Source organism: Artibeus jamaicensis, unplaced genomic scaffold, assembly GCF_021234435.1.
Source record: "Artibeus jamaicensis isolate MK-2021 breed Jamaican fruit bat unplaced genomic scaffold, CSHL_Jam_final contig_484, whole genome shotgun sequence".
Taxonomy (NCBI): domain Eukaryota; kingdom Metazoa; phylum Chordata; class Mammalia; order Chiroptera; family Phyllostomidae; genus Artibeus; species Artibeus jamaicensis.
In genome coordinates, this window is record NW_026521859.1 from 9994838 (window position 1) to 10013498 (window position 18661).

Here is an 18661-nt window from a genome sequence, read left to right on the forward strand (position 1 = left end):
TAAAACACACACATGTAGACATGTATGTTTATTTCTACCTCGTGTCATGTTTATGCCGGTCCTGTGACATGGGTACCGTGATTGGTTTACAGATGAGAATTGGGGGTGCAGGACGTTTAAGGGCACCGAGACTGAACAGTGGGTGAACTGGAAATTCCCACGTGGTTGTGGACAGAAAGGGGGCTCATAGCGGTCAGGGAGGCAAAGCCGGAGGTTAGTCGCACTAACAGCAGCAAACCTCTCCACTCTCAGATGGCCAGAAGGCCAGCACATAATAGAACCTGACCAAGGTCCTAGGCCTTTCCTGAGGGGGTCAGCATGTGCTCAGAGGTGACCTTTCATCTCTGTCCAGTTACAGTCAAGAAAAAGGAGGCCTTGCGACACTGCTCTGCCTGAGGACATGTCACAAGTCTGTGCTGAAATCAAACCGGAGCAGGGCCCCCACTCCCGAGGCACCAGCTGTGGCAAAGTCAGACGCTGAGGGAGCCCCGAGGGGCACCAGCACTTTCACCTGGTGCTGGGACTGAGCGGCGACTGGTGGCCTGGGGGCTGCACCTCCCGTGTGGCTTCTTCCCTTTCCCTGCAACGGTGACCCTCCCTGTCCCGGAGCCGTGAGGCCGCTGGCCCGGCGCTGCTCCTGCCTCTGTCACCAGTGTCCATAAACGTGGCCATCCTCTGTCTTCCTGCAGAGCGTCCAAGACCCTCTGAAACGGCCTTTTTCCTTTCCTCCTCGAGCCCTCACGGTGCCAAGCACCGTGCCATGCAGCAGCCGCAGCTCAGGGAGCGGGCAGCTGCTTCAGCGCTTCCCCAGGCAAGGGGAGCGAAGCCTGACCTCGTGTGGTTCCTGACCAACTGCGTGCGCGATTCTCTCACTGAACTTCAGCGAATTTCCCTGGGCTAGCGAGACCCTCCTGGTCTTTAAAGGAGTTCTGGTTCCCGCGCTGGTCAGCTCTCTGATCTCGGACATGTGGCACTTGACCTCTCTGGGCTTCAGTTTCCTCACACATAAAGTGGAAGTGATCATTTCTACCTGGCGGGATCTGCGGTTGTGCCAGAAATGCCACCGGCACGGAGCCCAAGGCCCGTGAATGGGCTCCATTGTTACACCTCCAGCCTCAGCACCGTATCTCTTACGCGTTTGTTTATTCTGAAGATTTTTCTCCTGCCACCATAAGTAGTCGCCAAAAGCCAGTGTTCCATCTACTCCCTGTTTTTTGTTTTTCCTCTGATGATTTCCTCCAGAAAAGTATTTTGCCTGTCTCCTGGATCAGTATATTTCTGGCCAACTCCTTTGAAAGCCTTTGGCAGCGAGGAGCACACTTCTACTAAAATGCCACCAGAAAAGAGATCGGAGGGAGGAACAGTAGTACAGCTTCTTCTAGAAAGCCCTTTACAGACACAGTGCTTCCTCGCCCGCTGCCCGAGTTCATTCCGCAGCCACCCTGAGATGGGGGTCAGGGCCAAGGCGGGCAGCCGGGTTCACAGACGAGGGAGCTGAGCCTCACTGGGTCTGCGCAGTTTGCGCAGGCGCACAGCTGATGGGTGGAGCCGGCTCTCTAACGCAGGCCTCCGGCCCCAGGATCCGCTCTGGGAGAACTCCTTTTGTTGCACATCAGAGGTCTTTTACAACAGTCTAGGCTCAGGAGCAGCCAGCCTTTGGGCATGCCTGGGCCACACTGGAAGAAGAGCTGTCTTGGGCCACACGTTAAATACATTGTAACACGTAATCACAAAACAACCTCATAATGTTTTAAGTAAATTTATGATTTTGTGCTGGGCTGCATTCATAGTCATCCTGAGCCGCATGCGGCTGGGGGCTGCAGGTTGGACACCCCTGGAGGGCATGGGATTGGGGGGTCGGAGTGACCCAGGCCTGTCTTGCTTTCTGCACTTGCTGGCTCTTGCTGTAACTTCCTTTTCCAGGAACACAGAGTTAGGGCCTCTGTTTCTGTACTGAGCAGTGGAATTAGCCCCAATCGGGAATCATCACAAGTCCGGGATCTTCTCCACCAGCCCAGCCTCACTCGAGTGTCCGAGTGCTCCTCCGTGTAAAGGCTTGGGCGAGTGATCGTCCTGTCTGAGCCCAGTCACTCACTGAGTCAGACAGTGAGTTACAGTCACTGAGTGCAGTGAGCACACACCTGCACTTCCACGTCACGGGCATTGTACAGGGGCCTTGTATATGGCCGGACTTGTACTAGATACCAGGGCTAAGCCGTGAATGAGACAGAAGGGGGCTTATCTTCTCATGGAGCTGCTACGGGAGGAAGGTCGGTAGTAAATGGTGTGATAATGAACAAGTTCCCGAGGGCAGTGACTGCTGTGGGGTTACATGGTCAAACAGATAAGTGAATATTTAAAAAATCATTCAAACTGAAAGAAAATGATTTTAATTATATATAAAGTTAGCAATACAGTCACACAGAGAAAAGAATTTACTTCAGGTCATTTTTAAACCACAGCATTTTTATTATACATTGCTAGTAAGATATATTCCCTGGAAAAAAAGAACAACAAAAAAATCTTACATTTCATTCAGCAGACATTATCATTTTTAATTCTCATTGGAAAGTTACTAAGAGTTTATAATTCTTTTTTCTCCTAAAAAGTGACATTTCCTAGCTCTATCCATTGAAAAGGCCTAGAAGCCGACAAACTCCGACTGGTCTAGCTCAGCTGACTGTGCATTGGACCAGGTCGCAGGTTCGATTCCTGGTCAGGGCACATGTCTGGGCTGCAGGTTTGGTCCCTGGTTGGGACATGTGTGAGAGGTGACTGGTCAATGTTTCTCTCTCACATTGGTGTTCCTCTCCCTTTCCATTCCTCTAAAAAATAAACAATTTTTTTAAAAAGCTCAGAAGCTAACATCCCAGTAGCAATAAACTCCTAGTTTCATGGTTTTTAAATGTGATTTTCTGTAAAAAGGAACCCACGAGGCATGAAGAAAAGGTTGACTCCAGGTCTAGGGCAAGAGGTGTATGAAGTGAGAGTTGGGCACCTTGCACAAGAAAGCAGGGAAACTATCGAATACTAATTGTAGTGGGTCCACTCGATAGACACAAGCCACAGAGGCTGCTTGAAGGGTCTCCTGTGGGCCTAAGGATAATGTGGACATCAAAGATCAAAACACATCGTGTGTGTGTGTGTCCGTGAGCTCAAAACAGCCCTAAAATAAAAATTCATGTTACCTTTTTTGCAGCCACCAATTCGTTGTTCTGAAAATTGATTTTAAAAATTGGAAAGAGTTAAACGTCTTTGCTGTATGAGCTGTATTTTTGAATAACCAAATAGTTGTTAGGGGAAAGTTTTCCTTCGTAGAAGAATTCTAGGCAATCAATTGCAAGGCCGACTCACAGCAGCATGAAACCACCCTCTGCCACTCCCAGTGAAACGGTGTGTGTGGCAGTGACCGCTGAGGCTGCCCGGTCACTGGGGGAGGTTGACGGGGATCTTACCACCGGAGGGCCAGGGCGGCACCGCCCAGACCCCCATCAATCCTCACATGACGGAAGGTGGGACAGCTAACCCTTGTGTTTCACAATGTGATGCACTCCTCCTAAGAACTGTCCAACAAACTTGAATCTGATGCTGTCTGAGCCTGCAGCTTCTAACTACCCACCTACAGGAAGTGCAGGGAACACAGGAAGAAATCAAACACCGTGAGAGAGCAATTGGTCAAGTTAAAAATGTGGGACACCCTGCAGGTCAAATGATCTGATTTCTCTACCAAATCAATGGCACTAAAATGGTGGGGGGTGGGAAACAACCTAAGTGTGCACCAGTGGATGGACAGATGGAGAAACTGTGGTGTAGCCCTGGCCAGTGTGGCTCAGGTGGTGGGCACCCCATCCCGCAGACCAAAAAGGCTCGGGTTCCATTCCCAGTCTGGGCACATCCATAGGTTTCAGGTTCGATCCCCGGTCAAAGCGAGTATGAGAAACCAGCCAGTCGAAGTTTCTCTCTCTCTCTCTCTTTCCCTTCCGTCCCCTTCTCTTTAAAAAAAAAGCAGTGAAAAAGTGTCCTCGAGTGAAGATTAAAAAAGACTATGGTATATATATATATACAGTCTTTTATATAGATATATATATCTTTATATATACATATATGTGTGTACATATGACTATAAATTAATATAATTTACATATTAATATATAAATGTGACTATATAAATATATATGAATATTATTTAGCCCTTAAAATAATAAAGTCTTGTCATTTGTGAGCACATGGCTGGACCTCAAGGATGTTATGCCAAGCAAAATAAGTCAGAGAAAGAAAGATGCTCTTTTGTGTAGAGATAAATAAATAAACAAATAAAGCCAAGCTCATAGACACAGAGACGAGACTGGTGGTTTTTCAAGGTAGGAAAAGAGGATGAGGAAATGGGTAAACTGTTTTTTTTTTCTTTCAATTTAAACAAATTGAATTAAGAACCAAAAGAGGTGCCGAGAACCTCAGCGGATGGTGGGAGGACTTTCGACGGGTGTTGCTCGCGCTGAAACCCAAGAAGGAAAATCGCAAGAGAGCAGAACAGAAAGCGTTCGAGTGACGGCGAAACCTGCACAGAAATCAGTGAGGACGCCAACCCCAGACCTAAGAAGCTCGGCAAATTCAGTGCAGGATAAAGCCGCCAAACCTGCACCTGCTGTATCAGCTGTGCACTGTTATGGTTCACCAGGACCACAAAATTAGTGAGGTAGATAGAAAAGACATCTACAACGGGAACTGGCTCACATCATTATGAGTGGAGTCCCACTCATAATTATAATTATAAAGTAAAAATAAAAAGGTAGGGGCGGTGAGTAGGGGAGGTTTTAAAGAATAAAAAGTACTTGGGAGAGATAACACCCAAATGTAATGTGTAGGTCTTGCTTGCATTTGAAGGAACCAAATGTAACAAACCAGGAAACCAAAATCAGGAAACTTTGAATGCACACTGGCTATTACCGATATTAAAGAATTAATTTTAAGTTTTTAAGGTATGATAATGTCACAGAGATATACGTTAATGTTAAAGAATTATTTAAGGTGGAATTAAATGAGGCCCTTGTGTGACGGACAGAATAGCAGCCCTCAAAGATGTCTACACCGTAGTCCCTGGAGCCTGTGAATGTCTGTTTACTTGGAGAAAGAGACTTTGCAGCTACGATTAAATTAAGGATCTTCAGGTGGGGGGTTAGCCTGGCCGCACGGGTGGGCCCAAGCCAATCACTTCGGTGATGGAGGAGGGAGGCCAGGGCCCCGAGGATGAGGGCAGCTTCTGGGGGCTGGGAGGCGCAGGGACACAGGCATTGCCCTGGAGTCTCCAGAAAGGAACCCAGCCCTGCCGACACCCCTAAAATAGTCCGTTCATATGGTTTTAAGTCACTAAGGCCCTGGTAATTTGTTACAGTAGTTATATTAAACTAATATATGGGATCTGTTTTTAAATGCTTTAGAAAAAAGTGGTGGAGGATAGATGAAAGATGTGGAAACTGGGAGATGGGTCCTTTGAGATTCATTATACTATTCTGTCTCTTCTTACGTTTGAAATTTTCCTCAATAAAGGGGTTTTTAAAAATCACTGCGGGTGGCTCTGGTTGGGTGGCTCAGTTGGTTGAAGTGTCATCCCTACACCAAAAGGTTGTGGGTTTGATATCTGGTTGGGACCCAAATGGGGGGCAACTGGTCCATGTTTCTCTCTCACCTCAGTGTTTCTCTTTCTCCCTCTCTCCCCCTCCTCTCTCTCTCTCAAACCTCAAGTGAGGGTTTTAGAGAGAGGGTTTTGGAGGTGGAGAACAGGCAAGGGGAGAAGGAGAGGGTCTGAGAGTCAGACGGGAGTGTGGCTTTGTGGTTCGGCATGAGATCGGAGGGCTCCGACCAAAGACCACCCAGTGACACACTTTATCAATGAGAGAGGCGGCTCCCAGCCACCAGCGTGATGCCGAATGCTCTCTAGGCGGACTGAACGAGAGGTGGAGGACTCCTTCTAGAGAAGACAATGTATCATTCACCTCCCGGACATTTTTTGAGCCTCTGCTGCGGCACTGATCAGCAGACGCAGCCCTTGCACTCTGAGAGCTCGGCCTCTGCTGCCAAAGCAACAGAAAAGAAAACCAGAAAGTGGGAGAACCCAACGCCCAGTCATTGAAATCACACAACCCTCTGGTGGTGGAAGGAATCGTGAAGTCTGACTTGTATCTGAAGGTGAGAATACCCTGTGTCCCTTCGGCACTTGCCGCACCTGAACCCCATGAAGAGCATTTGTGCGGCCACCGGCCTCCTTGGCACACATTCCAGCCAAATGAGCTCCCTGAACCCTTCACACTACTTCTGGGGGTGGAGGGGGCGGGGGGCAGTAAACATCTGCTCTAGTGGCACAGGACGCCAATGAGCTCCCCGAGCAGAAACGACACACAGAAGGGGGTCTGCTGTGGAAGCGAAGGTCCCCTCCCCGCACCTTCCTTTGGGTGGGACTGAACGGCCTGGGATCTGTGGCTAAACTAGGACCGTGGTGAAAGCCTGCTCTCTGACACTTAGCACAGAAGCCGCCACTCCAGACCCAGAGGCACCAATCAGTCAACTGGAGTCCTCGAATCTCAAGGTGTCAGTCAATCAGATCACCGCAGCTTGGGTAAAGAGTCTACCCCTGCGCCTCTCATCCCTGGGGCCAGGGGCTGGCATCACATGGCCTGCAGCCTTCTCCTTAAAGGTCACAGGGCCACCTGCTCTGATTCCTGCTGCTCCAGACCCTGCTCTGCCCCGAGTCCCCCGGCCCCATGGCTGAGGTCATCGGGGACCCTGCCAGGGCCAGTGTGTTGCTCCACCCTCTTTCTCAGCCTCTCAGGAGCACGTGGCACAGCCGACCAGTCCCTCCTTTTTCATACTCTTGTCTCTTGACGTCAATGACACAATCCTGGTCTGGTCCCCACTGCCCACCCAGCTCAGCTGCTCTTCCTCCCTGGTCTCTGACGGCTTTTCCTCATCTGATCACACATTTAACGTCGAGATGCCCAGAGTGGCCCCCACTCTTTTCTACCCACAGTCTCTCCCTCGAAAATCGCACCTAGTCCTGAGCTTTGAGCACCATTCTTTGCCAGGGACAGCCACATGTGTGTCCCTAGCCCTCTCTTCTCCGACGAGCACCAGCTGAATACACCCAGCTGCTTACACGGCATCTTCACTTGGCTATCTAATTCAAGCTCCACGTGGTCAAAAGAGAACTCTTTCCCAACAGCTACCCAGTGTGCGGCAGAAACACGCTCTTCCTGATTTCAGTAAATGGCCCCAACATCACCGGGCGCTTGAACTCAAAATGTTAAGGAGTCCTCCTTGACCAACCTCTCTCCCCCAAACCCCGAGTGCAATACACCAAGCCAGGCTATGTCCCGTTCTTCATCCACCTCTCACCATCTCCATGGCAACCGCCCTCATCCAAGACCCCAGCACTTCTGAACGGAGCCCCTGGGTTCTTCTCACTACAGAGAGAGCATGGCTGGCCCCTCCTGTCATTTATATCTCAGCTCAGTGTCACCTCCTCAGGGAGTCCGTCCCTGACTTCAGGTAGTGCCCCTCACTGGTGCGCTCTGTCTGTGCTAACCACGTTATTTTACTTTTTTTATGTCATTCAGCATTAGCTTGTGAATGCACCTGATTATTCTGTCTCCTCCCACCAGAATATAAATTCTGTGAGAGCAGGGACCTCGTGTCCCCAGCAGCTTGCACAATACCAGGCAGTAAATAAATATTAGTTGCAATAATGAATCCACAGACTTATATGCAGCTGGGGTCACTTTTTCTGCTTTGAAAGAAAGTGTGGTTTATGAGTAGAAGACAAGAGTGGGCAGGGCACAGAGGGAGTCTTTGGTCTGGATGGATGTTTATAGAAGAAAAAAAACCCCTCAAATCTGACGATCTGGGAGAAATGACAAAAATAGCGGAGTAATCCCTCACATCTCTGTCTCTCCCTCGCCAGAGAGGGGTCGGGAGGGGTGGCGTGGTTTCCCAAGGTCACACGACCGAGGAGTAGGCTCAAGGGAAGGGCCCAAACCACCAGACTCGCAGCTCAGTGCTCCTCTGTGACCACACGTGACCATGCTCGGGAGCCTGGGACAGCTGAGCAGGGAAGGACCTGAGCGGTGCTGGCTCTGTCCCCCACCCTGGGTGGCGCCCCAGTCTCAGGGGACACCCGCTCAGGATCTCATGGCTCCATTATCCCAAACTTCCCGTCAGAGCTGTGAGCCGCCACAGGGACATTCAATGACCTGGTCCAAACCTTTTACCTCACAAATGAGGCTACTGAGGCCCAGAGAGGGCGCGACTCGCCCAGTCGCACGGGGAACTCGTGGCAGAGCTGGGCTACGGCCAGGCCCTCGAGTACAGAGAAGTATGGTGAATAACGTACCCACGTACCAGCTCTGTCCATCCAATAGTTTGCAAACTATTTTTGCAAAATAGTTTTTGTTTTTAAATAACATTACGACAGAGTTCCCCGGATGCCCGACCCCAGTTCGATTCTTCTCTCCCCTCCAGAGGCCGCCGCCCGGAGTTCAAGTGCATCGGTCTCTCTGCGTGCACAGGGTGGGCCAGAGGCGGCTTGCAGCTGTTAGTCTGGAAAACAGCGACGCTTAACCCACTGACAATACAAGAATAAGCTCTGTGTTTTGCGTACTCCCGACTGCAAACCTATTATTGCCCCACCCTATGTATCTCTATAAACATTGCATAGGATCATTTTGTATGTTTTTAAACTTGATAATAAACAGCACTTTACTGGGTCAGTTCTGCGACTTGCTGTTATGTTCTTGAGACTTAACCGTGAGGATGAACGGAGGGCAGCTCACCCGCGTGAGCCTCTCGGATGCCGTACTTCACTCACCTTTTCACCGATGGGCGTTTAAGCTCTTTCTGTTCTTCTTACTGTTGCCAGTAATGTCGCACTAAGCATTTTGGCGACACAACATTTTCATTCTCCGGTTGAAGGACCCTTTTCTTCCCCGTGTGCCGTGAACCCATCGCCGCTGCAAGGTCTCCTAGACCCGAGGCCAGCGGAGGCAGGGCGGTGCCACGGGGCGCGCACGGTGCCACTAGACAGTGCCAACTTGCTCTCCAAAAGTGGTCGTACCAGTTTACACTCCCCCCCAGTTCAGCAATCTTTCCATTATGCCAAGCTGCTGCCTTACTCTGCTTTCAATTCCTTATAATTTATGAAAGGAAAATATAAAAGAGGTGCTATTACCTTATTAAAAAGTCCAGCTTCCTTTCCCTGCAGAAAGGAGAGGAGAAAAGAAGGGCAGTTGCATATTGGATTAGGGCCTGGCACGCATTCATCAACTTTATAGTAGCGCCGGCTCGGAATTCAGGTCTCCTGAGGGGACCGGGGAGCCCCTGGAAACAAGAGACACTTTCACACGGCCTTCTCCAGGACGCAGAGATAATTTACTCTAAGGTACAAAAACGTGTGCACTTACAGCCTCCCTGGTTCCAATCAGGACATGAAGGGAAAGTGCCAAGACACCAGAGAATAAGCCAGTTCTCATAAACTTTCCAGCCAAGCTCTGCAAACTCTGGAAGGTGGAATCCAGACTGGTAATGAACTTGAGTGCTCAGGCCAGGTCAGCTCTGAACTCTTTTGAGCAGCGACTGGCGGCAGCCTCCTCACTGCTGGGGAAGGACCTGGCGCCCCCCCCCCTCATGCTGTGCCACCCTGATGGCCTGCAGGGATCTCCCAGGTCCCCACCCCGCTGCCCCAGGCAGGGCACCCTCTTGCCCTGGGGTTTCATCCGGGAGAAACGCACTGCCCACAAAGGCAGGTAGGATTCCTGGGTCTTCTAGTCTCCTCTGAGCCCTTCTCCTCCCCAGGCTGCACTCTCGGCCACCTCTCTCGGCCTCAGTGGACAGTGCTCGCCCCTGTGTCATGGTACTTGGTACTTAGTGGGCCAGCATCCATTGTCCCCAAAACCTGTGGTCCCCAGAAAGCAAGATTATGTCCTCCTCAGCCTGGTGCCTTCACCCACTGGCTCAGTCGGGGAAGGAAAAGACAAAAACACCAAACAGCAGTTCATCTGGCCCTTTTTTGTGGTCCCTCCCTCCCTCCCTCCCTTCCTATCACGAGCTGTGGCTCCATATCACAGTTATTTGATACCGTTTTTGTAGCAAATACGAAAAGATAGTCGAGCTTTCCTGCTAGGCTGTGTGTCCCCTGACACAGGGCCCATGCTGCGGGCAGGTGCCCGGAGGGGCCCCAATGGCACCAGGTAGGTGCGCACTGAGATGGGAGGCGCTGACACTTCAGTGTCAGATGGGACCCAGTTCCTCACGTCTAACGCACCGCAGGCACCTCCGTACTGTTGCAGAGAGAGTGGAAGGATGAGCTCGTCAGAGTCTGGGGAAGAGGGAGAGGGTCAGAGTCCCCCCGATGCCGGAGTGGGGAGTGGGGATGAGTGAACGCCTAAGGGCGGAAGCGCAGGACCCTTTCTAATTGGAAGGCTTTCTTCAATTTTCCTTTTCTTCTTCTTGTCTTAGGTTCCCGTCTTGGATCCTAGAAATTACAGGCTCCTCAGCATCGCCTCAGTGGTTGGAAAAAATGCTCATTTCACTTTTAAAACAAACAATGGAAAGTTCCTTTTAAAGGAAAAGCCTTATTAGCCCGAGTCCAAGGAAATCTGCCGAGAGCTGCAGTCGCATCTGCAGGGATTGCCCACGGGCCGAGGCGGCCCCCCACGAGGCAGCCCCGAGGGACCGCGTCCGGCCGCCCCACCCAGCGCTCCCCTCCTCGGCGGAGCCCACTTTCCCTCCCTCCGTCCCTCCCTGGGGCCAGGCGCACAGAAGGCCTCACAGGGAACAAAGGCAGGAGGAAGCCGCCCAGACATGAAAGGGAGAAGACTATCCTTTACCCAAATAAACAGCCCGAGGACTCTGCAGAGGGAGGCAAATCCCATCAGACAAAGCCACAAATTAGGATCACAAGAGACTGGGTCTGGGAGCTGGGCTCTGTCTTTAGAACGTCTTCCAGGAAGCTGCCCCTGGAGCAGCCGGTCACCTTCCCGGTCCCTCTGCTGGAGCTGGGCCTCCAGTGGCCCTGCTGTGGGCATTGGGCCTGCGCAAAGTCATGGGTGACATGGGGAGGTGGAGGGGCCTGAGGGGCGTGGTGGGGGGAGAGATAGGAGAGAGTGTAGGGTCAGGGCTGTGTGAGGGAGACCGTGAGGGGAACGATCGGCCCCTCACAAGGTCCTAGTTGGCACCAGACAAAAGAGGCCAGGGCCTGAGCTCGCTGTCTGTCCCTGACAGAGCCCTCTCCACCCTCGGGCAAGGCATCGGGCCCTCCACCAAGACCAGAGACTTCGAAACCGGCTGCCCTCCAGCTGCTTTCCCTCCACCTATCCCAGCCTTTGCAGCAGGGCTAGCGGTCCATCGCTGTGGCCAGTGCGCTGTGAGACACGCCCCCGACTGGGGCAGCGGCGCACGCGTGTGAAGGTGCCTGTGAAGGCGCCGCTGGTCTCGCTGAGGGATGAAAACCAGGGGATGCCTCTGTGGGGCTGTAGGGATCAAACGGATTAGAGGGCATCGGGAACGTCCTCACGTCCTGTCCGTGAACTTGAGAATTTAGATGAAGTCGATAAATTCTTAGAAAAATACAACTTGATGTGACTTAACAGCAAATAAAGAATCTGGATAATCCTATAACTATTTAATGAAATTAAATCAGTAGTTTAAAATCACTTTAAAAAGAAAACATCAGTCCACAAGGCTTTTACAGTGAGTCCTACAAGTCACTTAAAAAATCAGTAATTCCAATATAAACTGGGGAACAAAAGGAGAAAAATTTATTCTTTCTTCTCCAATTTATTGAGGAGACTAAGAGGACAGAGAGCAAAGCCAGATAGGAAAGAAAGGAAAATTCCAAGACCATCTCACTCCTGAACACAGATGCACAGATCTCAAAGAAAAATTAGTTAGTAATCAAGTCCAAAAAATATATTTTAAGACATAGTATATCTTGACCAAGTTAGAAGCTATTAGTTATGAAATTACATTACCAAAGTAAAGGAGAAAAACCCTTTGTCACCTCAATGCTCGTGACCACAATGAATTCCTTATAAAGCATTAGGTAAAATTTTTAAATTCAAAATGGGAAAACAACTTTTTGCAAGCTGGAAACAGATGGACTTTTTCAATATTATTTTTAAAAAACCTATGCAGAACCTGCAGATGCCCAGATGGCCGCTGCAGCCCCAGCAGCCCTCCCTCTCGGACCAGAGGCCGCAGGCTGCCTGCTCTCACTGCAGGTCGGCCGGCCGCCCCCCCTCCACGGAGCAAGGAGACACACACTAGTGGCTGGGACGGACCAAGACAGAGTTGTCACTGTCCGCAGGTTATTAGGCTTTCTATAGAAAACCAAAGTTAACCTAGAGCTACATTGTTATCATCAATCAAATAGATTTTAAGGTGATCTATAAGTCAGTCTTCTTACTATATACTAGCAACAACCAGACAATGTAATAAAAACAGCATTTACAAGAGCAACAAAAAAATAAAACATGCAGAAATAAACCTACCAAACATTTGCAAGTACTTTATAGATAAAGATTTAAATGTGTACTAAGAGATACAAAGACATAAATTATAGGCATATATATATTTATTTATATATAAAGATCCAATTTCCTAAAGATGTTAATTGCTTCCAAGTTTATATACAGAGTCAAAGCAGCTCCAAGTAAAATCCCATTAGGTGTGTGTACGTCGTACTGGCAGCCCTGGTGGGAGGGAGCAAGGGGGAGAACTGAACAAGCTGCCTCTAAAAGTCATGCGTAAGAAATAAGAGTCAAGAATAATCTGAAGGTGGGGGACTTGTTCTTCCAAATATAAAACGTATAATAATAAAGCTATGAAAATTAGGATAATGTGGCATTGGCATAAGAAGAGAGAAAGAGACCATTAGGAACCCAGGACCAAAGAGGCATTGCATATGGACTCCTTGATATAACTGAGACAATTTGTTGTTTATTTGGGACAAAAATAAAAGTAGATCCTTAACTCACACCTTACACAAAAAATAAAAAAATTTCAGGTGGATTAAAAACATATGAAAAGCAAAAGTTTACATCCTTTAGAACATAATAAGGGAGAATATCTCTACAATCCCGGAACAGGGAAGGAATTTCTTAACAAGACATGTGAGTGCAGACTGTGAGGGACGCTATCAACAAACTCACCACGTGAAAGTCAGGGCCCCGTGAAGAGCTGACGCGACACCACGGTGAGAAGCAGGGGACTAGATGCATGCAAGGGTAATCCTTAAAGCAAAGCACTGAGTCGAAAAATATGGGACAAGACAAAATCATAGCGCATCTGTACTCATGCAAATTAAAAATATACACAAAGTACTACTTGCTCTATGAGTATACAAACAAACAAGGATATTCATCTAACACATTAGAGTGGGTATCTATTAGAAGTGAGAACGTGAGTCAGAGAGAAGGGGAAACAAAATAAAATAGAGAGAGAAGGCCCTGGCTCAGGCTGCTGAAGGTAGGTGCTATGAACTAGTGCGTAGGCTCCTCTCTATTCCGCGTCTGAAGTCCAACGGGGAAAACAAAGCGAGCAAGCACACGCTGCCAGTGGTACCTCAGGAGGAATCCCTGAGTTTGACCTTTAAGGCTGTTTGTACCGGAACTCCTCTTGTTCCTGGTATCCATGACGACTTCACAAGATGTCCCCAAGTCCCATTATAAAATGGCATATCTTGAATAAACCCCACTTTATTAGGTGTTTTAGACTGAGTTTCTTAGAAGCAGAACATGAGACAAGGATTCTAAGTGTTTTACTGAGGGACTAAGACTGAGGCACGTTAGGACAGCGGGAGGAGCTAGGCAAAGAGGTGGGCTCTTCGAAGTCCGGTCTCAGTCCAATCCTGTGGGAGCTCTGGAATACGAGTGATACGTGAAGTTAAGCCTCTTACAGGCAAAGAGACTATTCTTCAGTGCGCCAGCATCAGTCCGGAGTGCTGCACACCACACCCAGGGACAGACATAAACTCCCAGGCATTTCCCAACAAAGGAACTTCCAACAGGGGGACATCTTTGAGACTGGCTACCGCAGTCTTCCATCTGCCCTCTCCCACTTACATCACCCCCCCATGCAAAACACACCCCTCCCCAAGGTTGCCCAAAGCCTCATCCCATTACAGCATCAGCTCTACGTCCAGAATCTCATCATTTAAATCAGGTCTAGGTGCAAATGAGACTCCTCAAGTGTAGTTCCTGAGGTAAGTTCCTTGCACAAAGGTTCTTTTTTTTTAAGACCTTCAAACAAGGCAGATGAGTTATCCCCTCCTGCCTATGCTCTTGGAACACGATGGAATGACTGCTCCAGGCATTTATGTTGAAAAACGGAAAAAGTGGGAGGGGCAAAGAAGGCACTGGCCCACAGCAGTTCTGAAATCCAGTGGAGAAAAGGTGGTAAGTTCCTGATAAAGACTCAGTCCTGTGCCTTCCAGGAAATAATTCTCTGGCTTTTGACACTACCTTCTGGGCTCTTAGTTTTGCCCTCTGAGGCTCTTGCTTTCATCCTCCACATCATCCTTTACTTCTTCCCCCCTCTGTCTGCTTCCGGCCAGAGGGATTTTGGAGGTCCAAACCTCCATTTACTTTGTATTGTATCTGTCCCTTTCAGTCCAATCTGGAGATATTTTTTGTGAATTTAATTATCTTTAAAAATGTGTGGGTTTCCTATGAATGTTCTTGGGGTTTTCTCCATTAGCCACACACAAATCTTATTGAGATAAAACCTTCTTGGCTTTGGGCTTCTACTGCAGTGGCTAAGCTTGCCCACCTGTAAGCTCCTTAGAAACTCTACTGTGTGAGAGAATCTGTGAGACGTATTCTCAAACACTTTAGGCCATCTTTTGAACAGCTAAACGATTCTCTAAGGTACCTGCTTCAATTATTCTGGTGTCTTAACAAAGGATTCTACGGCCATATCCCCAGCTTTAGTTGAAAGATAGCTAATTTTAACATCATTTGGCCACTGGAGTTTCTGGAAAGCTTCTAAAAATCATCAAGTCTTGGTTCCTTTTTATTTAGTAGTGTTTCCTGTAGTTTACTCCCGTTTATTGCATTTTAGTGCAAGTAGAAAGAACTAGGGAAACCATTAACACTCTGGCTGGAAATATCTTAGCCAGACCACCCATTTTATTGGCTGCCTTTTCTATTTCCACCTAGCTGCAGGTGACACTGTTGCTAAACCTTCAGCCGTTACACATCAGGAGCTCCCCTTCACGCAGTTTCCAATAACATCTTCCTAGTTTCCTTCTTAGCCCACCCCAGCGGCCTCCTCCCTGTCCACACTGTTCAAGGCACTGTAGGCTTTATTGATAATCCCATCAATGTCATTCTAGCTTCTACTTGCTTCCCGGTTCCAAAGTCACAGCTGTTTTTACAGGTATTTGTTATGGCGACCCCCCCTCTTCCAAGTACCAAAAACACGTATTAGGTATTGATTGCTGTGGAACCAATCACCCCCAAACATTTATAATCACACAGTTTCTGGGGTTCAAGAATTCAGGAGCAGTTTAGTTGAGGGGTTCTGGCCTAGGGCCTCTCACACAGAATATTAGCAGAAGTTGAAGCTATGAGAGGGCCTCTCTGGGCCTGGAGGACTGGTTTCCAAGGTGACTCACTCCCGTGGGTGTTGGTGGGAGCCCTCAGTTCCTCACCACATGGCCCTCCTCATTGGCTGTAGGGCATAGACTGTGGGGTGCCAAGGGCAGAAATGGGGAACATATAAAGACACTAAAAATATGCAAGATGATGATGGCTTCGACCAGAAAAGAACCAGTGGAGACAGTGAGGAATGTTCAGATCCTGGATATACACAGTCTGTGCAGACAAAGTCCAGCCACTGTTAATATAACGAGAATGGTCTGTGGGACATCAATGTAACCTGGCAGCCAAGGATGTGGACTGGAATGCGCATGTGTGAACAGTGGTGACTTCACTGTACTAGTCAGTGAGGACGATAGACGTCGTTGAGTGAGCATGTGCACTGTGTGGCCATCACAGTCAAGCTGACTGCGCGAGTACAATGAACATGCATCAAATTTTGCATTAAGCTTGAACATTCCTCTGTGGAAAGTATTCAGATGATGCAGAAGGCTGCAGCTATGGGCAACTGGTGGTTGGCAGCTTCATCACGACAACAGACCTGCTCATGCATCAGATCATGTGGAAATTTTCTTGTGCAACATCAAACCACTCAGGTGACTCAGTCCCACTACGGCCCAGATGTGGTGCCCTGCAACTTCTGATTTTTCCCAAACTCAAATCACCTTTGAAAGGGAAGAGATTTCAGACCATCGATGAGATTCAGGACAGGGCAGCTGATGGTGACTGGGAGAATTGTGTGAGGCCCCAAGGTGCCGATTCTGAAGGGACCAGGGGCATCATTGTCCTGTGTACAATGTTTCTTGTACTTGTATCTTCTTCAGTAAATGTCTCTATTTTTCATAGTACGTGGCTAGATATTTCCTGGACGGGCCTTGTATTTTGATATCTTGCAGGCAAAACTGATAAGATTCACTGACAGATTGAATGCAGAGTCTGAGAGCAGGGTCAAGAAGATCAACAAGGTTTTGATCTAAGCAAAGCGGAGGCATGAAGTCACCACTCGCTGAGGGGGCCACCCTCCGTCTAACTCAGGATTCTTTATCATCCATATTTTACAAGTGAGCAAAGTGAGATTGGAGCCTTGAAGTAACTTGCCAAAAGTCTCTCTGGTAGTAAGTGATGTAGCTGGTTCTTAACTACTGTGCACTATTGTTCACTGAGCCAGGAATATTACTAGTGGAATCACTTGTCAACATACTTCGCTGAAAGCAGCTGGCAGACGCCTATGCTGCTTCCAGATGGCTGGTTCGGCAGTAAGGCCAGGGGCACAGACGGGGATTCACCCTGTATTAACATGCACGGGGACACTGTTTGCTGCCTGTGCCCCACGTCCTGGGACCTGGCCAGGATTCAGTGCTGGATATGAGTCGTACTGATGAAGAAGCTTCCAAAAATGCACTGAACATCCCAGAGAGAAGGTGAAGGTCGGGGGAAATCTGTCCCCTGAGTGCCACCAGGCTGCCTGCTTTCCAGCTGGAGGACATCAGCCCCTCTGTAGGAAGTCACCCCCGGGGCCAGCTCTGTAACACAAACTGGCTTTGCCCCGGAAGGTGCCAAGGACAGGAGCTGAGACATTCGTCCGGGGCCCCTCAGACAGTTGTTTTTGCAGCTGTCCACATCTGGACTGCGGGGGAGGCGGAGTTCAGCATTTTCTATAGCTTGGATGCCTTTCATGACAACTTGGACTTCTCCTTCTTCTGTGACTCAATTTCTACCCACACTTCCTAAGCCTTCTCCCAGCCCCCCGGGGAGGAGGGGACCCTGTTTCCAACTGGTCCCCATTCACTTTGTCCTTGCACAAAAATCCCTGTACAGTTCCAGGATGTAAAATGGTTTCCTTTCACCCTTTCTTTTCTTTCTCTTATTTTATAGGAGAATATGTAATGGATGCTTTATATACCTAGTGAAATTTGTAACTAAGCCTCAAAAGAAAAAAGTGAATATGCTTTATTTTGTATTAAAGGGGGGAAAATCCTTTAAAGGGGGAAGCAAAGAACAGTGGTTTTACTTGGGGTCAATTAGGGAAGAGTTTCCTTGGGGGATTTGGCCCAGGGGGTGTCTCAGAGTCTCCTGCTGGCCTTGGCAGGGATGTGGCTGTCACCGCCATTCATTCCAAACAGACAACACAGAGCCCCCAAAGGACCTGTGTGAGCCCAGGGCCAAAGTGCCCCTAGCTATCGTTTTGATCAGCACTGGGTCAAAATACCACGCCCCCTCGGTTCCCGTTCTGATTCTATAAATGCCTGGGGCACAGTACTGTCCACACAGCAAAGGCGGGGGCGGCGCAGGGTCTCTTCCCGCCAGCGTACCTGCAGGCAGGGGACGCGCCTGTCACTGCAGAGGGAGCAGTGGGAAGTACCAGCCTGAGCCAGAAGGTCCCCACCATGCCAGGACCTTCACCTGCCTTCACCCCAGTGAGCTCACCCCCTTGGAATGAATGACCCTGTCCTTCATCTCGCCCCAGTGCCCTAATCTTCCTCAGTCTTCCAGGCCCAGCTCAAGCTTCGCCACCTTCGAGACATATCTCCTCCTGCTTCCTTAGACTCCAGATTCTTCCTCCACTGTGTCCTTCCAGCCCTGCTGAGCTGGCTGAGCACCCCCCGCCCCTCCCTTGGGACACTCTCCAACTCTTCAGACTTCATCCCTATAAAGCTGGCTCCAGGTTTAGCATATGTGTGCCCAACAATAAGTCACCTGATCATTCTGGGCCTCCATTTCTCATCTGTAAAATGGGGGTAATCCCATGACTTGCCCATTGTTGCAGGCATCTGAAATAGAACCTGCAAAGCAGACACCACTACCATCAGCCCCACAGCACACAGGAGCCATCATGAGTCAAAGCAAACCCCTCTTGTGTAGCCTGCCCTGCCTGTCTGCAGAGGGGGAGCGCGCTGTGCGGGGGGGGGGGGGGCCTAGGGGCTCGGCGGGGGGTGGGAGTGCTGCAGCCCACGACCTCCCGGAGTCTCTCGGATTTTCTGCTTCCTTCCTGGTTCTCAGATGAGAGCAGCCGAGGG